The 26,463-nt window shown below is 38.3% G+C and overlaps 1 pseudogene; it reads left to right on the forward strand.

Moving 5' to 3' along the window:
* The first annotated feature begins 2,969 nt into the window (after nt 1-2,969).
* On the forward strand, nt 2,970-4,331 carry LOC128664884 (solute carrier family 40 protein member 1-like; annotated as a pseudogene).
* Nucleotides 4,332-26,463: the final 22,132 nt, after the last annotated feature.

A 26,463-nucleotide genomic window follows, 5' to 3' on the forward strand; every position in this document is an offset into this window, starting at 1 on the left:
ATACCCCAATACATATTCACTATCTGGGTTTACATCTATATAGGATACGCGTTTTCCTAGGAAAACACAACCCTAGACACTACACAATATCATTACTCCTTGCTAAATGGGTGTATTGGTACATACGCCATCTTATTTAGATATCATGATTTCCTCAAAGGGTTTTTTCATCAGTGCCTTCATATAAACAGGCCCATTTATCAAGCTCCGTATGGAGCTTGAAGGGCCGTGTTTCTGGCGAGTCTTCAGACTCGCCAGAAACACAACTTATGAAGCAGCGGTCAAAAGACCGCTGCTCCATAACCCTGTCCGCCTGCTCTGAACAGGCGGACAGGAATCGCCAGACATCAACCCGATCGAATACGATCGGGTTGATTGACAGCTCCCTGCTGGCGGCCGATTGGCCGCGAGTCAGCAGGGGGCGGCGTTGCACCAGCAGCTCTTGTGAGCTGCTGGTGCAATGTTAAATGCGGAGAGCGTATTGCTCTCCGCATTTAGCGAGGTCTTGCGGACCTGATCCGCAGTGTCGGATCAGGTCCGCAAGACCTTTGATAAATGGGCCTGAAAGAGTTGGTCTCGCTCTGTCTGCGGCCGAGATAGGGTGATACTTTATTATTTTAACACTACGTGTCCTATGCACATATTTTTGTGAAATTGCCCCTACCAGATTGGGATACATAACATGCTTCTAATCAGAAACCATTGAGAAGAAATAACTGAGCATTTAGCATAATACTGGCACAGGTTTTTGGTTAAAACATATCCTACCCCCTGTCCAATATTTCATTGTGGCCCTGTTTGTGTTATGCAACATAATAAGAACATATAATTAATGAGTGTCACGACTCCTAGAACTAGTTGGGTGGAGTTTAGTGTTTATCAGGGACATCATAATAAACCAGAAATGTATTTTATCCATTATTGTGGAAACTTGTTATACAATTTGTTATTGATATGTACATTTACTGTTTTATGCTCTATCAAGCCCAAGAGTGGCTCTAGATTAATTTACCTCCATCGAATATTGTTATTTTACTAAGGTCCAAGAGTGGATTATATAATTATAAAAATGAGGTTACAGCTACCTTTGCCTACTTAAGTTTTGAATTTATATGTACCTGAGTCCGTACACTATTTTATCAATGTGAACTTTACCGTAAAGTCTGTAATTCTTAAGTTTTGGCAATTTTGCATGTTTTCTATATGTTTATATATACCTCAATAAAAATATTTATTTTAAAAAAAAATCATATTTAGTAACAATGTACTTAAATTGTGTATATGTGATAAACACTCTAATTAATAAGTTTTGTATTGATGTGTTTCACATTTTTCCTGTAAATGATGTGCCCATTATCATGAATTGCAAACAGTTTTGTATTTTATTTTTAATCCATGTATTTGTATACAAGGGGTTAAATCCTATGGTGTATAAATGAGCATATTCTTTAGGGAGTTATGTCTATGATTAAGCGCCTGTAGGGGGCGCGAAACCCATCATACACACTTCTGTCTGTTTGTCCATGTCTGCCTAGCATCTCTCATGCATATTGTATGCTACGCTTTTTTAATTGATTTTCGAATAAACCTTGCTTTTAACCAGTACCAAGTTTGGTCTCTTGCCCAGTGGCGACTCCCCCCTGACTTCAGCGCACTATTTACACGTCACTACAGCGACCCAGAACATGTAGTCCTAGAGCCGCAGTCAGTGATACAGGGTTAAAATTGCATGATCTATCTGAATCATGAAAGTTTAATTTTGACTAAACTATTCCTTTAACACAATGCAAAGCAGACCACATAAAAACCAGTGAACTGGAAAAATCCACAACAGTCCTTTATAAAAAGTTTGCACCATTCCTATAATGTATTGGAATAGGCCCCCAATGCCAGTGTAATATTTTATAAACTCACAAATAGAGAGAAAGAATAAATAAGACCATATTTTTGGCATAAGCAACCTAAGATGCAACTGCTCCACATGAGCTTAGCCTCATCTGACCCTACACATGTGCTAAGCGATCTCATCTATTTCAGGCACTGAGAACTCGAAACCTGATGCTTTAAAGGGAGATATAGCAATGGACATTTAAAAGAATTATCTAATTAAATTCAGATAATATATGAAAAAAAGACGTTGCATTTATTTGTAATTATGGGATGTTAGTTTTATGTAATGAGATATAAGTATTTTGTTGATTGGTAATTCTAATACTCATCAGTGCAGAAACTATTGGGAGCTAGCTGCTGATTGGTTGCTTTACATATATGCCTCTTGCCATTGGCTCACTATATGTGTTTTAATCTAATTCCCATTAGAGCATTGCTGCTTCTTCAACTATAGCTACAAAGAGAGTGAAACAAAATTGATAATAAAAGTAAAAAGCTAAATTGTTTATATGCTCTGAAACATGAAATAAAAAATGTGGGTTTCATATCCCTTTACTTTTTCATAGTAAAACAACTTTGCATCATAATTCATTATTTACTTTGTCCCCTTTCTTGTAATGTAAGCCTGAAAATTATGGATTTCGCAGTCCTGGAAACTGCACATGACAGGCCTCACACGCCTAACCTTGCTACATATCTCTCCATCATTTGCATGTTTTTATTTTGTCTGTTTTGTTATGCTGAAGCTAAACAATAGAGATTTTTTTTATAGAATGACAGTGACAAGCATTTCAGCTCCAGACTTTACAATTTACTTTTAGTATCTAATTTATTTTGTTCTCTTGATTATGAGTCATACTGATATTCTGATAATATTTTTCTAACCAAACATGATGACCTCACTTGCTGCTCAGTCTCTGTAGACTGTCACTGTCTTCACTAGACTCACTCACTCACAGGCAGTGCTGCTGCATCACCATGTCTCTCTCTGGTGCTGGAGCCTGCTGCCAGAGGTTGCCTGTGGTCACCCCACTGTGGTCACCCCACCAAGAGAAGATTGTGCAGCGCCGGCACGTGACATGGCACATGCGTCCCGGCTGCGGAGGAATAAAACTGAGCTGGCCTGCTACCAAAATATGTCCTCTGGGATTAAGCTTATAATGGGTGAATAGGCGGCTGCTGACACAGTTTTCATCTGGGGCTTGCGCCAGGGGAAAGGGGGTCTCAGCATTCTGTTGCTCCTCTTTCTATTGAATTGTATAAGGCTATAGCTTTCCAACTTCAGCAACAGTGCTAGCTAAGTTTGGAAAGAAAGACAGACAGGATTCAAATAGATTTCCTTTTTTTTATCTGTAACTTGAAGACCGGAGCAAACTAGCAGACATGAATGCCACAGTAAGAAGAATTGACCAGTTGACCAATATTCTGGCACCAATAGCTATAAAATTTATTAAGAAAGATGATGACCAAGAACGGAAGCAGTTGAACATCCAAAGAGAAGCCACCAGAAAATGCTTTACTTATGGGAGATAAGGCTATTGCTGTCATAGAACCTCCTAAGTAGTCTAGCTGTGGAGAGAAGATTTCAGAGCCATTTCACACTTTTAGGGATGGATGGCTTGCATATTACAACCAATCTATATTTTGGTTTGGGATGGATCTTGCTTTTCTGTACATGACCTTGCTTTGATTGTATCACAACTGAATATGCCTACACTCAGGACCTTAGTGGTTCAGTTCTCAGTATTCTGATGGGAACGTCTGCTATTTCTGGTATTATGGGAACCGTGGCCTTCACCTGGCTAAGAAAAAAATGTGGCTTGATTTGTACAGGATTCATCTCAGGAATAGCTTAACTGAGCAGCCTTATTTTCTGCGTAGTCTCAGACTTCATGCCTGGAAGTCCATTGGATCTGACAGTTTCCCCATTTGATGATATTAGCACATGTTTCCTGGAAGGAGAACCTTTACCCACCATGTCTCCTGAAGTGTACTTGACCACCAACATGCAAAACTTGACAATTAACTCTACCTCACTATTAAATGATTCTGATCTTTCAACTTCTGTTCCTTTGATTTCTGTCAGTTTTTTATTTGCTGGGATCATCACAGTCAGGGTTGGTCTTTGGTCGTTTGATCTGACAGTTACGCAGCTCATACAAGAAAATGTGATTGAATCAGAGAGAGGCATCATAAATGGCGTTCAGAACTCCATGAACTACCTACTTGATCTCCTGCATTTTATTATGGTTAGCTTAGGTCCTAAATCAGAGAACTTTGGTTTGCTTGTGATTATTTCTGTTTCCTTTGTTGCCATTGGTCATATCATGTATTTTCGATATGCTTACACTCATCTCAGAAAAAAACTTTTTGCTTGTTGTTCTCCTGAACACAAAACTGTACCCACTGAGCCCCCACAAAGAGACTCCTCTGTTGTTTAACTGAGTCTTACTTTTAGTTATCATTTAATACTTTTATGTTTTGCAAAAGTGTTTTGCTAGAGTTGTTACAATGTACAAGAGTAAAACAAAAAGAGAAACCTTGGAAAATATGGCAATCCATAGAATAGATCATCTGCAACCATAAAAGCCACAGTTCTTGCAAGATCATTGTTGGTCATTTTATGGAACAATATTTATTCTCATTAGATTTTTTTCCATTATATTGTTAATCAAGTAATGGAAAATCATGCTGCATAGTCTTAATTTTGGGTCTATGATCAAGGATTGCAGAGTTCAATTGATTTGCATATAAAACAAAAATTCTTGAACATTGAAAAAAAACAGGGATATTGTTTGATAACTAATGTAATAGACACTATTAATTTCTGTAAAAATAACATGGGTTTAAAGTGTTCGACTGGATCTAGACGTAGTCTTGAAGGTCATATGATGCCATTTGTTTTAAGTAGCAATATATTCTGTGATCAAGACTTGATAAACAATCAGATATTGATATTCAGATATCAGTTAGTGATCAAGACCTGATTCTAAATAGTTTTCTGCTGGGGTCTGCCCCAGTGTGACCTGCACAAAAGATTCTTCATGTGAATGTCCCCAGACCCAAGCAACATCTTTAACAACTGTAATAGGGTGTAGTATTGTGGATACATTTGGAAGGAACCTGCCCACATAATTCACAAGGCCCAATATTTGTCTCAGCTCATGTACATCAGAAGGACTTTTCATCTGTTCAATAGCAAGGATTTTGTCAGGGTCCGGCTTGATGCCATCCCCATTGATAATATGCCCAAAGTAGCATAACTCAGCCTTCCTAAAATGGCATTTCTCCTTATTTAATTTCAGCCCGGACTCTCTAATGGTCTGCAGCACACAGCTCAATCGCTGATCATGTTCTTCCAATGAAGACCCATACACTAAGATGTCGTCCATGATGACTGCCATGCCCTTGCATGACATCCCTTAAAGGAACCGTCATTCGTCTTTCAGTCGTCGGTTGAAGAGGATGGCTCCGCGTCGGCTCCTTGGAAGATGGCTCCGCTCCGCTCCGGATGGATGAAGATTGAAGACGCCGCCTGGATGAAGACTTCTGCTGGATGGAGGACCTCTTCTGCGCCACTTGGATGGTAGTGTAGTGCGGCCACATGCTGGGTTTGTCACGTCTGAGTCACCAGTGTGCGGCCACCGGCTGGGCGGTATTATATTGCAAATTGGCAATGTAGCACTAGCATATTATTATTAATAAACACATTCATGATAATACATAAACAAATTTGTATGAAACATAATAATTAGTATTATTTAGTAATTCATCATTACAATAATTCACAGGATTTCACAACAAAATTTATAAATAATTAATAAAATAATGTGCTTGCGGTGGGTGGGGCTAAACTACCGCGCGGCCTACTGGGCATTTGCCCGGTATGCCCGACGTTCAGTCGGGGCCTGTTTACAACCAATCAAAATCTATGTTGGGGAATATATAGGCTCTCCTTAACAGGAAACTAGATGACTGCATACATAAATGAATGTATTCAATGGATTATCTATAATAAAGGTAATTTTAGCAGTTTTGTGCATTTCTTTATAATAGTTCTAACCTAATTTGTTTTTACATTTAACATTTAAGCTTTGAGCAATACATTCAATTAGAAACCATATTGCCCAAGCTGTATTCTAGCCCAATCCTCCTACCCTTGTCAGTTTGCTTGTTGGCAAGGGAGCTGAAGTGCTAAAATAAATCCTTATTTCAAGCTTATTTTTTCATTCAAATGTTTTTTTATCGGGTAAACAATTTTCACAATAGTGTAACATATAGCATTGCTAACAATTCAACATTTCAAATAAATAAACTTTGTGTTAAGAAAGGGACCCACCGTTTTTCTCCGGTTTAACATTCTTAGACAATAAAAGAAATATGAATGAGGGAGCAGATTTCAAGCTTATTTTGTGTGTCAAAATAAAATAAAATTCAAATAAGGACAACAAGCACAACAGAGGCAGAGTAAGTGACCGCCTAAGGGGGGGTGCAAATTTGGTGCATTAAATAATTTTTTTGTGTATATATATTTTTTTTTTTCTTCCTTGGGCTTCATAGTAGTGGCCATATGTGGGGGCATAATGGCTAGAATGGAAGGGGACTCCCCTGAAACATAGGGAGGCAGAGAATGCAGGTCATACAGAACAGCTGGAAGCATCTGGCTGAAATATTTTATTGCATAGACTTTGCGCTCTCTGTAAAACTTTTGTAGCCCTCATAAAAGTTGGTGGAACTGGTGATAGCAGTGGGACTCGCCTCCATCCACAGCCTAATGGATATTACAGAGCCTCACCTGTCATGAAAAGAAAAAATAAAATAATGTGAATTAAAATAAAAATAATAAAAAAACACCAATTTTTCTTAGCTTCGCTGCAAGTACAGGGAGAGACAGCAACAATCTCATCCTCCCTTGATTGTGCAACTGCTTATTTGGTGCTGGATGGAGCATAGACCCACTGTCTGACAGGTCAAGTGTCATATGACATAATTAGGCCATTCATGATAAAGCCCCAGGTGAGGCAGCTATCATATCTGCAACATAGGGGGTGTCTTGAGCTGCCAGTGACAATCTGTGGGCGGGAACAACTTAGAAGAGGGAACTCTAAGCAACAGACTCGCAAGGGAGCATTGCAAGAGCTACGACTTGCAAGGGAGCATTGCAGGAGCTACTAGCTGACTGAGCATGCCACTCCCATCCCCAGCGGTGCCTAGCCTGCCTACTTCTGGACTCTTTGGCCCCAGGGAAAGCTTCAGCTTTCACCCAGTCTATTCTGCACTGCAGGCAAGGGGCTCTGGCTCTTGGGGACTTGTTCCTCTCTGCCCCACCAGACCATCTCCCCACCCTTCACTCCCTTTCTCTCCCTAAGGATTAGAAAGGCCAGCAGTGCTGTGGTATTTAGCCCTGGCCTGTATTATGGTCCAGGACTGGCAGTGACAGTGAGTGATGCCTCATGAAACATGAGAGACATGTCACTCACTGTCACTGCTGGTCCCTGACCGGAAAACAGGCCAGGGGTAAATACCACGGCAGTGCTGGCCTTTCTAATCCTGAGGGAGAGAGAGGGAGTGAGGGCTACATTGCAAAATGTGCCTAGCATTAATATAAACATTGCAACATGGGTTAAATGGACATTTTTATGTATATGCATAAGCATTCATTTTTTCATGGCTGACCCTAGATAACTATACGCTTACTGCTTTTGATAAATTCTGGAATAAGAGGGTGCAGGAACAAACATGTGGTCTGTGTGGGTGGAGCTATTTGGGGCAAGGATGGACAACTCTGGGCAGGTTTTTGAAAGTCCAAATTTTTTTCATAAGGTAACTAAGGCAGAAATATGCAAGAAAAAGAGGAAGGGTAGAAATTAGGCAAGAGCTCCTATTTTGGGATTGTTTTCTACAAATTCCGATATTGGGAGCATTTTTGCTGAGAATATCTTACAAGTGTCACACAACTTGCATAACCTCTGCCTCCCACTGGCTACCTGGTATTATGTGCTGCTGCCAGCCAATAGGCAGACAGTACAGGTTGACCAATCAGGGAAGAGGGGATGCAGTTGCAGATTGCAGGAGGAAGAGTGTTTTAACATTTAGCACTGATACTGTTATATATAGTTATATTATGCATATAACTATATATAGTTATATTATGCTAGTTATTACCATTGTTGTATTGGCCTATTTCCTGAGAGGTCTAGCATATTTTTACCTCCACCTACTGCCTAATAATTCTACAAGATAGGGATTCATAAGCAGCCTCATATGTTAAATAGAAGGTGTGAATTTATCCGATAATTTCATATAATATACAGTAAACTTTTGTTCAAATTTAAAGTTTACTTAACGGGACAGTCAAGTAAAAAAAAATAATTTTTTTTCATGATTTAAATAGGGCATGTAATTTTAAAAATTTTCAAATTTACTTTTATTACCAATTTTGCTTTGTTTTCTTGGTATTCTTAGTTGAAAGCTAAACCTAGGAGGTTCATATGCTAATGTATTAGACCTTGAAGGCCACCTCTAATCTGACAGCATTTTAACAGTTTTTCACCACTAGTTAGTTCATGTGTTTCATATAGATAACATTGAGCTAAGGCACTTGAAGCTCCTAGGAGTGAGCACTGATTGGCTCAAAATGCAAGTCTGTCAAAAGAACTGAAATAAGGGGGCAGTTTGCAGAGGCATAGATACAAGGTAATTACAGAGGTAAATCATGTATTATTATAACTGTGTTGGTTATGCAAAACTGGGGTATGGGAGATAAAGGGATTATCTACCTCTCTTTCATGTAATTAGCAAGAGTCCATGAGCTAGTGACGTATGGGATATACATTCCTACCAGGAGGGGCAAAGTTTCCCAAACCTTAAAATACCTATAAATACACCCCTCACCACACCCACAATTCAGTTTTTACAAACTTTGCCTCCCATGGAGGTGGTGAAGTAAGTTTGTGCTTGATTCTACGTTGATATGCGCTTCGCAGCAGGCTGAAGCCCGGTTTTCCTCTCAGAGTGCAGTGAATGTCAGAGGGATGTGAGAGAGTATTGCCTATTTGAATTGAATGGTCTTCCTCTAGGGCATCTATTTCATAGGTTCTCTGTTATCGGTCGTAGAGATTTCTTCTCCTACCTCCCTTTTCAGATCGATGATATACTCTTATGTACCATTACCTCTACTGATTCTCGTTTCAGTACTGGTTTGGCTATCTACTTTATGTAGATGAGTGTCTTAGGGTAAGTAAGTCTTATTTCTATTTATGACACTCAAAGCTATGGTTGGGCACTTTATATGTAAAGTTCTAAATATATGTGTTTAAACTTATATTTGCCATGATTCAGGATAATCAGTATTCCTTCATTCAGACTGTCAGTTAAATTTTTTGGGAAAATGCATATAAATTTCATTTTTCTTACCTTAAATTTTCAATTTTCAATTGACTTTTTTTCAAAAATTGCGGGCTGTTAGGCTCGCGGGTGCAGAAAATGCTTCTATTTATTGCGTCATTTTTGGCGCAAAATTTTTCGTCATTGTTGGCGCCGGAAGTTTTTACGTAATTGCGTCATTTTTGACGTATGTGTATTGCGGACTTTTTTTGGCACTATTCAGTTGCTTCTGGTTTTTTAGAAGCTTGTTCATTTTGCATTTTTTCCCATTCCTGAAACTGCCATTTAAGGAATTTGATAATTTTGCTTTATATGTTGTTTTTTCTTTTACATATTGCAAGATGTCATTACCTGACCCTGGATCAGAATCTACTTCTGGAAAGACGCTGCCTGATGTCGGTTCTACCAAAGCTAAGTGCATTTGTTGTAAACTCTTGGTAACTGTTCCTCCGGCTGTTGTTTGTAATACTTGTCATGATAAGCTTTCAAACGCAGATAGTATTTCCATTAGTAATAATCCATTACCTGTTGTTGTTCCTTCAACATCTAATGTTCAGGATGTTCCTGTTAATGTTAAAGAATTTGTTTCTAAATCTATTCTGAAGGCTCTGTCTGTTATTCCTCCTTCTGCTAAACGTAAGAGGTCTTTTAAAACTTCACATATTTCAGATGAATTTTAAAATGACCGCCATCATTCTGACATCTATTTCTGATGTGGATCTATCTGATTCAGAAGATTCTACCTCAGATATTGACACTGATAAATCTTCATATTTATTTAAGATGGAGTTTATTCGTTCTTTACTTAAGGAAGTGTTGATTGCTTTAGATATGGAAGAGTCTAGTCCTCTTGATATTAAAACTACTAAGCGTTTAAATGCAGTTTTTAAACCTCCTGTGGTTATTCCAGAAGTTTTTCCAGTTCCTGATGCTATTTCAGAAGTAATTTCTAGGGAATGGAATAGTCTGGGTACTTCATTTACTCCTTCTCCAAGGTTTAAGAAATTGTACCCTTTGCCATCTGACAGATTAGAGTTTTGGGATAAAATCCCCAAAGTTGATGGGGCTATTTCTACTCTTGCTAAACGTACTACTATTCCTACGGCAGATAGTACTTCGTTTAAAGATCCTTTAGATAGAAAGCTTGAATCCTTTCTAAGGAAGGCTTATTTATGTTCAGGTAATCTTCTTAGACCTGCTATTTCTTTGGCTGATGTTGCTGCAGCTTCAACTTTCTGGTTGGAGGCTTTAGCGCAACAAGTGTCAGACCATAATGTTTATAGTATTATTAAACTCCTTCAACATGCTAATAACTTTATGTGTGATGCCATTTTCGATATCATTAGAATTGATGTCAGGTATATGTCTTTAGCTATTTTAACTAGAAGAGCTTTATGGCTTAAGTCTTGGAATGCAGATATGACTTCTAAGTCAACATTGCTTTCTATTTCTTTCCAAGGTAATAAATTGTTTGGTTCTCAGTTAGACTCAATAATTTCAACTGTTACTGGGGAGAAGGGAGCCTTTTTACCTCAGGATAAAAAATCTAAAGGTAAATATAGGGCTGCTAATCGTTTTCGTTCCTTTCGTCAGAATAAGGAACAAAAGCCTGACCCTTCCTCTAAGGAACAGTTTCCGTTTGGAAACCTTCTCCAGTCTGGAATAAATCCAAGCCTTTTAGAAAGTCAAAACCAGCTCCCAAATCCGCATGAAGGTAAATCCAGTGAAGGCTCAAGCGTTTCTGAAATGTGTTTCAGATCTGGAGTCAGCTGGGGTAATTATGCCATTTCCAGTTCTGGAACGGGGCCTGGGGTTTTATTCAAATCTGTTCATTGTTCCAAAGAAAGAGAATTCTTTCAGACCAGTTTTGGATCTAAAAATATTGAATCGTTATGTAAGGATACCAACATTCAAGATGGTGACTATAAGGACTATTCTGCCTTTTGTTCAGCAATGTCCACAATAGACTTACAGGATGCATATCTTCATATTCCAATTCATCCGGATCACTATCAGTTCCTGAGATTCTCTTTTCTAGACAAGCATTACCAGTTTGTTGCTCTTCCTTTTGGTCTAGCTACAGCCCCAATGATCTTTTCGAAGGTTCTCGGTGCCCTTCTCTCTGTAATCAGGGAGCAGTGTATTGCAGTATTTCCTTATTTGGACGATATCTTGGTACATGCTCAGTCTTTACATTCTGCAGAATCTCACACAAATCAACTTGTGTTGTTTCTTCAAAGACATGGTTGGAGGATCAATTTACCAAAAAGTTCCTTGATTCCTCAGACAAGGGTAACCTTTTTAGGTTTCCAAATAGATTCAGTGTCCATTACTTTGTCTCTTACAGAAAAGAGACGTCTGAAATTGGTTTCAGCTTGTCGAAACCTTCAGTCTCAATCTTTCCCTTCGGTAGCTTTATGCATGGAAATTTTAGGACTCATGACTGCTGCATCGGACGCAATCCCTTTTGCTCGTTTTCACATGAGACCTCTCCAGCTTTGTATGCTGAATCAATGGTGCAGGGATTATACAAAGATATCACAATTAATATCCTTAAATCCCAATGTTCGTTCTTCTCTGACTTGGTGGTTGGATCACCATCGTTTAGTTCAAGGGGCCTCTTTTGTTCGTCCAACCTGGACGGTGATCTCAACAGATGCGAGTCTTTTAGGTTGGGGAGCTGGATGGGGAGCTCTGATAGCGCAGGGGGTTTGGGAATCTCAGGAGGCGAGATTACCAATCAATATTTTGGAACTCTGTGCGATTTTCAGAGCTCTTCAGTTCTGGCCTCTTCTGAAGAGAGAATCGTTTATTTGTTTTCAGACAGACAATGTCACAACCGTGGCATATGTCAATCATCAAGGGGGGACTCACAGTCCTCAGGCTATGAAAGAAGTATCTCAGATACTTGTATGGGCGGAATCCAGCTCCTGTCTAATTTCTGCGGTTCACATCCCAGGTATAGACAATTGGGAAGCGGATTATCTCAGTCGCCAGACGTTACATCCGGGCGAATGGTCTCTTCACCCAGAGGTATTTCTTCAGATTGTACAAATCTGGGGGCTTCCAGAAATAGATCTGATGGCCTCTCATCTGAACAAGAAACGTTCCAGGTATCTGTCCAGATCCAGGGATCCTCAGACGGAAGCGGTGGACACGTCACTTCCTTGGAATTATCAACCTGCTTATATCTTTCCGCCTCTAGTTCTTCTTCCAAGAGTGATTTCCAAAATGGAGCGTTCGTTTGTACTGCTGGTGGCTCCAGCATGGCCACACAGGTTTTGGTATGTGGATCTCGTTCGGATGGCAAGTTGCCAACCTTGGACACTTCCGTTAAGGCCAGACCTTCTATCTCAAGGCCCATTTTTCCATCAGGATCTCAAATCATTAAATTTGAAGGTATGGAGATTGAACGCTTAATACTTAGTCATAGAGGTTTCTCTGATTCAGTGATTAATACTATGTTACAGGCTCGTAAATCTGTGTCTAGGAAGATCTATTACCGAGTCTGGAAGACTTACATTTCTTGGCGTTCTTCACATAAATTCTCTTGGCATTCTTTTAGAATTCCTAGAATTTTACAATTTCTTCAAGATGGTTTGGATAAAGGTTTGTCTGCAAGTTCCTTGAAAGGACAAATCTCTGCTCTTTCGGTTCTTTTTCACAGAAAGATTGCTAATCATCCTGATATTCATTGTTTTGTACAGGCTTTGGTTCGAATCAAGCCTGTCATTAAGTCAATTTCTCCTCCTTGGAGTGTCAATTTGGTTCCGAGGGCTTTACAGGCTCCTCCGTTTGAACCTATGTATTCTCTGGATATTAAATTACTTTCCTGGAAAGTTTTGTTCCTTTTGGCCATCTCTTCTGCTAGAAGAGTTTCTGAATTATCTGCTCTTTCTTGTGAATCTCCTTTTCTGATTTTTCATCAGGATAAGGCGGTGTTGCGGACTTCATTTAAATTTTTACCTAAAGTTGTGAATTCTAACAACATTAGTAGAGAAATGGTTATCCCTTCATTGTGTCCTAATCCTAAGAATTCTCTGGAGAGATCTTTACATTCTTTGGATTTAGTTAGAGCTTTGAAATATTATGTTGAAGCAACTAAAGATTTCAGGAAGACTTCTAGTCTATTTGTTATCTTTTCTGGTTCTAGGAAAGGTCAGAAGACTTCTGCAATTTCTTTGGCGTTTTGGTTAAAGTCTTTGATTCATCATGCTTATGTGGAGTCGGGTAAATCCCCGCCTCAAAGGATTACGGCTCATTCTACTAGGTCAGCTTCTGTTGATCAGATTTGCAAAGCAGCAACTTGGTCTTCTTTGCATACTTTTACTAAATTCTACCATTTTGATGTTTTCTCTTCTTCTGAAGCAGTTTTGGTAGAAAAGTACTTCAGGCAGCCGTTTCAGTTTGATTCTTCTGCTTATCATTTCAGTTTTTTTCATTATAAGATTAAAACTTTTTGATTTGGGTTGTGGATTATTTTTTCAGCGGAATTGGCTGTCTTTATTTTATCCCTCCTTCTCTAGTGACTCTTGCGTGGAAGTTCCACATCTTGGGTATCTGCTATCCCATACGTCACTAGCTCATGGACTCTTGCTAATTACATGAAAGAAAACATAATTTATGTAAGAACTTACCTGATAAATTCATTTCTTTCATATTAGCAAGAGTCCATGAGGCCCACCCTTTTTTGTGGTGGTTATGATTTTTTTGTATAAAGCACAATTATTCCAATTCCTTATTTTTGATGCTTTCGCTCCTTTCTTATCACCCCACTTCTTGGCTATTCGTTAAACTGAATTGTGGGTGTGGTGAGGGGTGTATTTATAGGCATTTTGAGGTTTGGGAAACTTTGCCCCTCCTGGTAGGAATGTATATCCCATACGTCACTAACTCATGGACTCTTGCTAATATGAAAGAAATGAATTTATCAGGTAAGTTCTTACATAAATTATGTTTTTTAAACAACAAAAAATCTGGTGTTTACTGTCCCTTTAAGTGCTCTTAACTGGTTTCCTTGTTTTATTTCTTTGGCTGTATGTAACAAAGCTATTTGAATGTCAATGTTATGCCTGTGCACTTCTTGATGTACAGGTAGATTGATTACCTCAATACAAGCATAATTAAAGTCAAGTCCAAAAAAAACTTTCATGATTTAAATAGGGCATGGAATTTTAAGCAACTTCCCAATTTACTTTTATCACCAATTTTGCTTTGTTCTCTTGGTATTCTTAGTTGAAAGCTAAACCTAGGAGGTACATATGCTAATTTCTTAGACCTTGAAGACTGCCTCTAATCGGAAAGCATGTTGACCACTAGAGAGCATTAGTTCACGTGTTTCATATAGATAACATTGAGCTCATGCACGTAAAGTGACCCAGGAGTGAGCACTGATTGGCTAAACTGCATGTCTGTCAAAAGAACTGAAATAAGGGGGCAGTCAGCAGAATCTTAGATACAAGATAATTACAGAGGTAAAACGTGTATTATTATAACTGTGTTGGTTATGCAAAACTTCTGGTGTTGACTGTCCCTTTAAACACAGTTCCAGAGCACCAATGCACTATTTGGACCTAGCTGAAAACATCTACTGAGCCAATGTCAAGAGACATATGTGTGTATCCACCAATCACCAGCTAACATCCAGTAGTGGATTACTGTTTCCCCTATCCAGGTATGCTTTTCAACAAAGGATACCAAGAAAATTAGACAATTTGATATCAATTTTGTTAAACTCTTAAATTATCATGCTCTATCTGAATCATTAGAGTTTGATTTTTACTTTAATTTCTCTTTAAATCAGTTTTCATAGGAAATGTTACAAGAATTTTAATTTTGAAACGGCAAATTTCAACGATTTAAGGGGAATCTTTGAAATTTCATAAATTGGGACAACTTTGTTCTCAAACAAACACACAGAATAAAAAGAGAACATTTAGAGCTTTGTTGATTAAATATCCATCTCAACAAATATCACATGCAGATAAAAGTAAAAACAAAACAAAAAAGAAAAAACACAATGTAACTCAATGAAAATGTGTTAGGAGAAACAAGAATGAAACCCAGTTCATTTAAATTATTCATGAAACATGGTCCTGATTCATCCTTTCATGTATATAAAGAATATAGTAAAGCATATGAAAAGGATTGCAAGAAAACCCCATAGGAGGTTTACAAAGTATTTAAATTACAATCACCTAGATTACGAGTTTTTAGCACTATAGGGAAAGTAAAGAACGCAACAAAAGTTGCGTTATTTAACCCCCTATAGCCCTGCCATTATAAGTTTAAAAAAACCCGGCTTGTGCAGGCGATATGGCTGCGTTGAGCTCCATACCGCACCAAAAACAAGCAGTGTTTTGACGTGCTCGTGCACGCTTTCCCCATAGACATCAATGGGGAGAACCGGCAAAAAAAAAGTTTAACACCTGCGATTGCAGAAACAAAAGCTCTGTAACGCAGCCCCATTGATGTCTATCGGGAACAAGAAAATACAGTTTAAACCTAACACCCTAACATAAACCCTGAGTCTAAACACCACTAATCTGCTGCCCCTGACATTGCCGACGCCTGCCTAACTTATTAACCCCTAATCTGCAGTTCCCGATATCGCCACCAACTAAATAAAGTTATTAACCCCTAAATCTCTGGCCTCCCACATCACTACCACTAAATAAATGTATTAACCCCTAAACCACCAGCCCCCCACATTGCAACAACCTAAATTAAACTATTAACCCCTAACCCTAACGTAACCCTAACCCTAACGTAACCCTATCACCCCCTAACTTTAACATAATTAAAATAGAGCTAAATTAAACTTACAATTATTAACTAAATAAACCTATTAACCCCTAAACTGCCAGCCCCCCACATCGAAACAACCTAAATTAAACTATATTAACCCCTAAACCTAACCCTAACATAACCCTATTCCTAACCCTAACCCTAACACCCCCTAACTTTAACATAATTAAATTAGATCTAACTTAAATTTACAATTATTAACTAAATAATTCCTAATTAAAACTAAATACTTACCTGTGAAATAAAACCTAAGGTAGCTACAATATAACTAATAGTTACATTGTAGCTAGCTTAGGTTTAATTTTAATTTCACAGGTAAGTTTGTATTTATTTTAACTAGGTAGACTAGTTAGTAAATAGTTATTGACTATTTACTAACTACTAGCTAAAATAAATACAAACTTACCTGAGAAATAAAACCTAACCTGCCTTACACTAAAACCTAACATTACACAAAAAAAACTAACATTACAAAAAAAATCTACATTACAAAAAACAAACAAAATTATTAAAAAAAATAAAGATTATTCCTATTCTAATACCCTTTAAAAAAAAAACACCCCAAAATAAAAAAGCCTAATCTAGAATAAACTACGAAGGGCCCTTAAAATGGTCATTTGTAGGGCATTGCCCCGAGTTAACAGCTCTTTTGCTCCCAAAAAAATACAACCCCCCCTAACACTATACAAAACCTCACCCCCCAAACTACCAAGGGCCCTTAAAATGGCCTTTTGGGGGGGGGCTTAAAAGGGCTTTTATAGGGCATTGTCCTGAGTTAAACAGTTCTTTTGCAAATACCCACTAACATTACAAACCCCCACCCCACCCCCAAACCCACAACATAAAAATAAAAACTATCTAAAAAAACCTAAGCTACCCATTGCCCTGAAAAGGGCATTTGTATGGGCATTGACCTTAAAAGGGCATTTAGCTCTTTTACTGCCCAGACCCTTATCTAAAAAAAGAAAACCTTATAAAAGCCTAACACTAACCCCCTGTTTTTGAAGTCCCGCTTGAACTATCTTCATCCCGGAGTTGAAGTCCTGATCCATGTGGCCTCTTCACTCTTCATCCTGGCGGTGAAGTCCTGATCCAAGCGGCGAGAAGTCTTCATCCAGGCGGCCTCTTCAATCTTCATCCAAGCAGCATCTTCTATCTTGATCCCGGAGGCGCGGAGCGGGTCCATCCTGAAGACATCCAGCGCGGAGCATCCTCTTCTTATGGTCGCTGCCGTACACTGAATCTTCAATGCAAGGGACACGATCCAAGATGGTGTCCCTTGCATTTGTGATGGCTGAAAAATTTGAATCAGTCAATAGGAATTAGAGCTGCTAAAATCCTATTGGTTGTTCAAATCAGCCAATAGGATTTAAGCAGCTCTAATTCTATTGGATGATGAATCAGCCAAAAGAATGAGAGCTGCAAAAATCCTATTGGCTGATTTGAACAGCCAATAGGATTTAAGCAGCTCTCCTTCTATTGGCTGATTCATCATCCAATAGAATTAGAGCTGCTTAAATCATATTGGCTGATTTGAACAGCCAATAGGATTTTAGCAGTTCTAATTCCTATTGGCTGATGAATCAGCCAATAGAAGGAGAGCTGCTTAAATCCTATTGGCTGTTCAAATCAGCCAATAGGATTTTTGCAGCTCTCATTCTTTTGGCTGATTCATCATCCAATAGAATTAGAACTGCTAAAATCCTATTGGCTGTTCAAATCAGCCAATAGGATTTAAGCAGCTCTAATTCTATTGGATGATGAATCAGCCAATAGAAGGAGAGCTGCTTAAATCCTATTGGCTGTTCAAATCAGCCAATAGGATTTTTGCAGCTCTCATTCTTTTGCTCTCATTCTTTTGATTCATCATCCAATAGAATTAGAGCTGCTTAAATCCTATTGGCTGATTTGAACAGCCAATAGGATTTTAGCATTTCTAATTCCTATTGGCTGATTCAAATTTTTCAGCCAATAGGAATGCAAGGGACGCCATCTTGGATCGCGTCCCTTGCATTTAAGATTCAGTGTACGGCGAAGACCGTATGAAGAGGATACTGATGTCTTCAGGATGGACCCGCTCCGCGCCTCCGGGATCAAGATAGAAGATGTCGCCTGGATGAAGATTGAAGAGGCCGTCTAGATGAAGACTTCTTGCCGCTTGGATCAGGACTTTGCCGCCGGGATAAAGATCGTTCAAGCAGGACTTCAAAAACTTTAAGTGGATCATCAGGGGGTTAATGTTAGGCTTTTTTAAGTTTTTTTTGGGTGTTTTTTTTTTAGTTTAGGGTCTGGGCAGTAAAAGAGCTAAATGCCATTTTAAGGGCAATGCTCATACAAATGCCCTTTTCAGGGCAATGGATAGCTTAGGTTGTTTTAGAATTAGGTATTTTATTTTGGGGGGTTGGTTGGGTGGTGGGTTTTACTGTTAGGGGTTTTTTGTATTTTTTTACAGGTAAAAGAGCTGATATCTTTAGGGCAATGCCCCACAAAAGGCCCTTTTAAGGGCCATTGGTAGTTTATTGTAGGCTAGTTTTTCTATTTTGGGGGGTCCTTTTTATTTTTATAGGGCTATTAGATTAGGTGTAATTCTTTTTTATTTTGGATAATTTTGTTTGTTATTTTCGGTAATTTAGGGTTTGTTATTTTTTGTAACTTAGTATTTTTTTGTTTTTGTATTTAGATACTTTGTCATTTTTAGAGTAGTGTTAGGATTTTTTGAATGTGTAGTTTAGTTTAATTTAATTGGTAGTTAGTTTAATTTTAGTTTAATTGGTAGTTTAAACTTAGTTTTTTAATTTGACAGGTAAGTTTTAATTTAATTTAAGTTAGGGAAATTGTAATTTTAATATAAAGTTAGGGGGTTGTTAGGTTTAGGGGTAAATAGTTTAATTTAGTTTATTTCAATGTGGGGGCTTTTGGTTTAGGGGTTAATAGTTTAGTATATTTCGTTGTGGGCGGGCTTGTGGTTTATGGGTTAATAGGTTTAGTATAGTGGCAGCGGTGTAGGGCTTAATAACTTTAGTATAGTGGGGGCGATGTGGGCGGATGGCAGATTATGGGTTAATAATATTTAAATAGTGTTTGTGATGCGGGAGGGCGGTGGTTTAGGGGTTAATAAGTTTATTATAGTGGTGACGATGTCGGGGAGCGGCGGAAAAGGGGTTAATATGTTTTTTAGTGGTGGCGATGTCAGGAGCAGCAGATTAGGGGTTTAAAAACTTTATAATGTTTGCGATGCGGGAGGGCCTCGGTTTAGGGGTTAAGTGTACTTTTTAACACTTTAGTTATGAGTTTTATGTTACAGCTTTGTAGCTTAAAACTCATAACTACTGACTTTAGATGGCGGTACAGATCTTGTCGTTTTAGGCTGTAACGCACGCTTTTAGCCTCACCACAAAACTCGTAATACCGGCGCTATGGGAATCCCATGAAAAAACATCATTTTTAGGAGTGCGTTACAGGCTAAAAGGCTTGCGGTACACCTATACCAACAAGACTTGTAATGGCTGCGTTAGGGAAAATGATGCGTTATTGGCCACAACGCTGCTATTTGACTCATAACGCAAAACTCGTAATCTAGGTGTTAATAATCTGAGACTGAAAATATTGCATCACTAAATGTGACTAGGGGAAGATTGTTGTACAAAATAATTTATTTTCTTTTGGATTCACAAGAGAGGGACCAACAGTAACTAGAACTTACAGGCCACTACAACTATCTTGCAGCTAGATTACGAGTTGTGCATTATGATTCAGCATCGGTATGGGCCATAACGCTTCATTTTCCCTAACGCTGCTATTACAAGTCTTGTAGGTATAGGTGTACCGCACACCTTTTTGGCAGTCACGCAACGCACTTTTAAAAAAGGCCTTTTTCAATGGGACTTCCATAGCGCTGGTATTACGAGTTTTGCCTGGAAGGCCAAAAAGTGAGTGGTACCAGTGATGTGCGGTGACTTCAGAGGCTGGTGAGGCAGTGTCTAGGAATCGGATACGCCTTCATTCTTTAGATATCCTTTGTTGAAGAAATAGCAATTGCACATGGGCGAGCCAATATCTATATGCAGCCACCATTCAGTATCTACTGAGCATATTTAGATATGATTTTCAACTAAGGATATCTGATTTTCTTCATTCTTTTGATATCCTTTGTTGAAAAGCATATCTAAATATGCTTATAAGCTATCGAGCATATTTAGATATGAATTTCAACAAATGATATCTGATTTCCTTCATTCTTTTGATATCCTTTGTGGACAAGCATATCTAAATATGCTCAGTAGCTAATGAGCATATTTAGATATGATTTTCAACAAAGGATATCAAAAGAATGAAGGAAATCAGATATCCTTTGTTGAAATTCATATCTAAATATGCTCAATAGCTACTGAGCATATTTAGATATGCTTTTTAACAAAGGATATCAAAAGAATGAAGAAAATCAGATATCCTTTGTTGAAATTCATATCTAAATATGCTCAGTAGCTACAGAGCATATTTAGATATGCTTTTCAAAGGATATGTGTGTGTGTAGTGTATATCTGCATGTGTATGTATATGTGTGTAATTGTATACATGTGTGTGTGTTTAGTGTATATCTGCTTGTGTATGTATATGTGTGTAATTGTATACATGTGTGTGTTTAGTGTATATCTGAATGTGTATGTATATGTGTGTATACATGTGTGTGTTTAGCGTATATCTGCATGTGTATGTATATGTGTGTATACATGTGTGTGTTTAGCGTATATCTGCATGTGTATGTATATGTGTGTATACATTTGTGTGTTTAGTGTATATCTGCATGTGTATGTATATGTGTGTATACATTTGTGTGTTTAGTGTATATCTGCATGTGTATGTATATGTGTGTATACATTTGTGTGTGTTTTTGCCTTTACAACAACACAAGTACATTAGTTATCATAATATCTAGTTGCAAGTTCAACACATACAAACCAAAATAATGTAACATGTCTATCTATTGTACGTTGTATTATTTCTATCTAGAAATAAATCTCACCTCCATCTTAGCAAAAAGAAGAAAAAGAAAAAAGAGAAAACTTTGTGGCCCTTTGAGACAGAAGTTTGGACACCCCACAATCTACAAGAACACAAGTGTGTGTGTTATAAATAATATCAACTAACTAACTTCATCAAGTGCCGCCAGCCGCCACCTACCTAAAAAAAGAATGTGATTCAATAGATTGGCAGCCTCAGTCACTCACTATAAGTCAGACTCAGAGTCACACAAAGCTCCCTCCCAATAGCCCCCACTCTTCATTTAACCAGGTATATTTTTCACAATTGAGCAGTGACAGCCATTTTACCCCATGGCTGCTAGTAACATAAAAATCAACATTTTGTCTCTCTGCAGTCTGCACTTTGCACCACAAATGAACAGCAGTTTGACCCCCTTGACTGCCACTTATTTACTTCTGCTCCATATTTGTAATGCAGTGATGCATATGAGATATTTTACATTAATTAAACCTTTGGACTTTAAAAAACTGGACAAATAAATAACTAGTATCAATAATTTCCACTACATATTGCCTATTATTTAAATACACCTCTCCTCATTTACATCTTGCCTTCCCTAGGTAGAACAAAAAATTGACTTGCAAATTTTTGGATATGGACAGTTGGACACCATTGATAATTGGGGGTATTTCAGTAATTATTGGGGTTCCTAGCAGCCCCAAGATCCCTCTTGAGCTGACTCAATAGGTGAGAGGTTACATAAAATGGGTGACTTGATTTAATAATAATTATTACTAGTAGTAGTAAATAACCAAAAACAGGCTACAGCTTTTATAGTGACTGAGACGACAAGGAAGTTGGTTTCTTATTCAAGCTGTTTCTTATTCGGGAAATTCTGTTTCTTATTCATGGAAGTCGGTTTCTTATTCAATTTTTTTGTCAGACTGCTTTAAATTTACTTTAAAATAAAAAAATCGGTTTTATTAAAATAATAATATGATTCATATAATGTAGTTACACAGAGGTGGAATCTCTTTATATAACAATTAGATATACAAACTTGAAAAAAGGGCATACGTTGGCACCACTACAAATATTACTATTTTGAATAAATAACATATATTTTCAAAGGGTTAATAACCATTCGGCCACTGATTTCACTATGATTTTATACAGGGTAGATCCCATTCCCCCTCCATGTCATTCAATTGTTTTTAGCCTGGCCCAATGGTGTTTTTGCCACAGAAATTGATGCCAACACTGGCATAGGTGACATAATTCTCATTTTTGAATAAGTAACAGATATTTTCAAAGGGTTAATAACCATTGGGCCACTGATTTCACTATGAATTTATACAGGGTAGATCCCCCTCCATGTCATGCAATTGTTTTTAGCCTGGCCCAATGGTGTTTTTGGCACAGAAATTGATGCCAACACTGGCATAGGTGACATAATTCTCATTTTTTAATAAGTAACAGATATTTTCAAAGGGTTAATAACCATTGGGCCACTGATTTCACTTTGAATATATACAGGGCAGATCCTCTTCCATGTCATGCAATTGTTTTTAGCCTGGCCCAATGGTGTTTTGGGTACAGAAATTGATGCCAACCCTGGCATAGGTGACATAATTCTCATTTTTGAATAAGTAACCAATATTTTCAAAGGGTTAATGACCATTGGGCCAGGCTAAAAACAATAGCATGGCATGGAGGGGGATCTACCCTGTAGATATTCATAGTGAAATCAGTGGCCCAATGGTTATTAACCCTTTGAAAATATCTGTTACTTATTCAAAATTGAGAATTATGTCACCTATGCCAGGATTGGCATCAATTTCTGTGCCCAAAACACCATTGGGCCAGGCTAAAAACAATTGCATGGCATGGAGGGGGATCTACCCTGTATATATTCATAGTGAAATCAGTGGCCCAATGGTTATTAACCCTTTGAAAATATATGTTATTTATTCAAAATAGTAATATTTGTAGTGGTGCCAACGTATGCCCTTTTTTCAAGTTTGTATATCTGTTATATAAAGAGATTCCACCTCTGTGTAACTACATTTATATGAATCATATTATTATTTTAATAAAACCTATTTTTTTATTTAAAAAAAAATTGAATAAGAAACCAACTTCCATGAATAAGAAACAGAATTTCACGAATAAGAAACAGCTTGAATAAGAAACCAACTTCCTTGTCGTGTGACTGAGCCTGCTGGGGCCCTGGGCCATCTTTTCTTTTCTTTTAGGCGGCACTAAGTTGAAGTTAGATAACGTGAGTTGAAGTTGAACTTATACATTTATTACAACGAACTTGCAGCCTCGCTGCCTCTATAGTCAAGGGAAGTGACTTGAGTCACTTGACTATTTTGGCAGCGAGGCTGCAAGTTCGTTGTAATAAATGTATAAGTTCAACTTCAACTCACGTTATCTAACTTCAACTTAGTGCCGCACTGCCGCCTAAAATAAAAGATTGGCCCAGGGCCCCAGCAGGCTCAGGAGGACAGGAGTCACTATAAAAGGCTGAGGCCCGCCACCGCCACTGACAGTCTGACACCTACCTAAATCAATCTAATAGTAATCACAATTATTATATCACAATACATAGTCGATTCGAACTTCGAAGTTAACACAGTCACTGTCACACAACAACAACAGAAGAAGACAGTGAGTCAGTCAACCTGAACCCCAACCCCGCCACCACTGACCTACCTAAAAAGATGCGCCGCCGCCAAATATAGATAACAAGTACAACAAGACAAGTTGAAGTAGTCTTCTACGCTCCGGTTGCATGCAGAGGCGTAACTAGAAACCACAGGGCCCAGGTGCAAGAATCTAAGAAGGGCCCCTCACCCCCCCCACCCCCCACCCAAAAAAGTGAGTTTTAAACATATATTATTATTTTTTTTAACATTTATTACAGAAAAAAATGTGAATCAGATCACGTCTGCAAAAGGAGGTACCCTGTGCGAACTGTCTGTGATATGGTCTAACCCCCCCCTATTACTGTATATAGTGACACTGTTTAACCCACCAGTACTGTATATAGTGAGTCAGTGACACAGTCTGTAATCTGCCGGTGAGATGGCTGGCCTGACCCTACCAGCCCCAGTACTTTATGTCACAGACTACTGTGGTCACTTTATAGTCCTGCCCCCCCATACTGTATATAGTGGTACTGTATAGTGACACTGTTTACCCCCTCACCTCATGCTGTAGTAACAAGGTCTGTAATTTGATGGTTCCACAAACAAACACAATTGCGACCTCAGCACCCCCTGTAGCTCTGCCCCTGGACAGACAATAAGCACTGTGATATTACTGTGACACTGACACCAATTAGCTCAGACAATAAGCATTGTGATATTACTGTGACACTGGTACAAATTATCTGAGACAGATAATAAGCACTGTGATATTAATGTGACACTGGCACCAATTAGCTCAGACAATAAGCACTGTGATATTACTGTGACAGTAATATCACAGTGCTTATTGTCTGAGATAATTGGTGCCAGTGTCACAGTAATATCACAGTGCTTATTGTCTGAGATGCTTGGTGCCAGTGTCACAGTAATATCACAGTGCTTATTGTCTGAGATAATTGGTGCCAGTGTCACAGTAATATCACAGTGTTTATTGTCTGAGATACTTGGTGCCAGTGTCACAATAATATCACAGTGCTTATTGTCTGAGATACTTGGTGCCAGTGTCACAGTAATATCACAGTGTTATTGTCTGAGATAATTGGTGCCAGTGTCACCGTAATATCACAGTGTTTATTGTCTGAGATAATTGGTGCCAGTGTCACAGTAATATCACAGAACTTATTGTCTGAGATAATTGGTGCCAGTGTCACAATAATATCACAGTGCTTATTGTCTGAGATAATTGGTGCCAGTGTCACAGTAATATCACAGTACTTATTGTCTGAGAAAATTGGTGCCAGTGTCACAGTAATATCACAGTGTTTATTGTCTGAGATAATTGGTGCCAGTGTCACAGTAATATCACAGTGCTTATTGTCTGAGATAATTGGTGCCAGTGTCACAATAATATCACAGTGCTTATTGTCTGAGATGATTGGTGCCAGTGTCACAGTAATATCACAGTGCTTATTGTCTGAGATAATTGGTGCCAGTGTCACAATAATATCACAGTGCTTATTGTCTGAGATAATTGGTGCCAGTGTCACAGTAATATCACAGTGCTTATTGTCTGAGATAATTGGTGCCAGTGTCACAATAATATCACAGTGCTTATTGTCTGAGATAATTAGTGCCAGTGTCACAATAATATCACAGTGCTTATTGTCTGAGATGCTTGGTGCCAGTGTCACAGTAATATCACAGTGTTTATTGTCTAAGATACTTGGTGGCAGTGTCACAGTAATATCACAGTGTTATTGTCTGAGATACTTGGTGCCAGTGTCACAGTAATATCACAGTACTTATTGTCTGAGATAATTAGTGCCAGTGTCACAATAATATCACAGTGCTTATTGTCTGAGCTAATTGGTGCCAGTGTCCCATTAATATCACAGTGCTTATTGTCTGAGATAATTGGTGCCAGTGTCACAGTAATATCACAGTGCTTATTGTCTGAGATACTTGGTGCCAGTGTCACAGTAATATCACAGTGCTTATTGTCTGAGATACTTGGTGCCAGTGTCACAGTAATATCACAGTGTTATTGTCTGAGATACTTGGTGCCAGTGTCACAGTAATATCACAGTGCTTATTGTCTGAGATAATTAGTGCCAGTGTCACAATAATATCACAGTGCTTATTGTCTGAGCTAATTGGTGCCAGTGTCCCATTAATATCACAGTGCTTATTGTCTGAGATAATTGGTGCCAGTGTCACAGTAATATCACAGTGCTTATTGTCTGAGATACTTGGTGCCAGTGTCACAGTAATATCACAGTGCTTATTGTCTGAGATACTTGGTGCCAGTGTCACAGTAATATCACAGTGTTATTGTCTGAGATACTTGGTGCCAGTGTCACAGTAATATCACAGTGCTTATTGTCTGAGATGCTTGGTGCCAGTGTCACAGTAATATCACAGTGCTTATTGTCTGAGATAATTGGTGCCAGTGTCACAGTAATATCACAGTGCTTATTGTCTGAGATACTTGGTGCCAGTGTCACAGTAATATCACAGTAGTTATTGTCTGAGATAATTGGTGCCAGTGTCACAGTAATATCACAGTGCTTATTGTCTGAGATAATTGGTGCCAGTGTCACAGTAATATCACAGTGCTTATTGTCTGAGATAATTAGTGCCAGCCCAGTATCACAGGATATATTGCTTGAAATCACAAAAATGTATTGTGCTATCATCTATGATATAACACTTACAGAATGCCAAAACACCATGATTGTCTTTC

The sequence above is a fragment of the Bombina bombina genome, chromosome 6 (genome assembly GCF_027579735.1).
Source record: "Bombina bombina isolate aBomBom1 chromosome 6, aBomBom1.pri, whole genome shotgun sequence".
In the NCBI taxonomy this organism is placed as follows: Eukaryota; Metazoa; Chordata; class Amphibia; order Anura; family Bombinatoridae; genus Bombina; species Bombina bombina.